Below are 852 nucleotides of genomic sequence, written 5' to 3'. Positions count from 1 at the left end.
ATTGGGGTGCCTATGCACAAGTTTCAGCTACAGCCATTTGTGCATGGAAAGCGCTGTCCCGAAAAGGGGAAGCAAATGGGCAACTCACTAAGATAATTCAGGGGCCCCAGGAACCTTTTTCAGATTTTGTGGCCAGAATGACTGAGGCTGCAGGGCGCATTTTTGGGGACACAGAACATGTTGAATCCTTAATTCAACAACTAATCTTTGAACAGGCCACCCAAGAATGCTGAGCCGCGATAGCACCGCGAAAAAACAAAGGCCTACAGGATTGGCTTAGGGTGTGCCGTGAACTGGGGGGGCCCCTTACCAACGCGGGGCTGGCAGCCGCTATACTCCAATCTCAGAGGCGCCCATTGACACGGCCCGGTGCTAAGGTCTGTTACAATTGCGGTAAACCGGGTCATTTCAAGAAAGATTGCCCTAACCCGGCCAAAAGATTTGAGACCCCCTCGCTTTGCGAGAGATGCGGCAAATGATATCATAAAACTATGGAGTGCCGCTCGGTGCGAGATATCAAGGGCAGACTTCTCCCCGCTTTAGATACTCAGACAAGTGATGTGCCAAAAAACGGGACGCCGGGCCCCGGTCCCAGGGCCCTCAAAGATATGGGAACTGAGCACTCAGGGTACAGTCACTCAGCCAGGCAGAGGCTCGGAAGGAGGAGTCGCCGGACGACTCACGTGGGTGGACCTGCGTGCCACCTCCGACTTCTTACTGATGCCACAGATGGATGTCCAACCAGTCCCAGTCGAGCCTATCGACCCATTACCATCAGGGGTGTTAGGTCTCATCCTTGGCCGGGGGTCTCTCACCCTAAAGGGCCTAATTGTATACCCAGGGATCGTGGAT

At 54.0% G+C, this 852-nt stretch overlaps 1 pseudogene; it reads left to right on the top strand.

Annotated features, from left to right (window-relative positions):
* LOC116094892 overlaps nt 1-721 on the top strand; it is a 1,870-nt pseudogene extending 1,149 nt beyond the window's left edge.
* Nucleotides 722-852: the final 131 nt, after the last annotated feature.

The sequence above is a fragment of the Mastomys coucha genome, unplaced genomic scaffold (assembly GCF_008632895.1).
Source record: "Mastomys coucha isolate ucsf_1 unplaced genomic scaffold, UCSF_Mcou_1 pScaffold17, whole genome shotgun sequence".
In the NCBI taxonomy this organism is placed as follows: Eukaryota; Metazoa; Chordata; class Mammalia; order Rodentia; family Muridae; genus Mastomys; species Mastomys coucha.
Note: the sequence above shows the minus strand (reverse complement) of the source record. Positions and strands in the feature narration are given on the sequence as shown.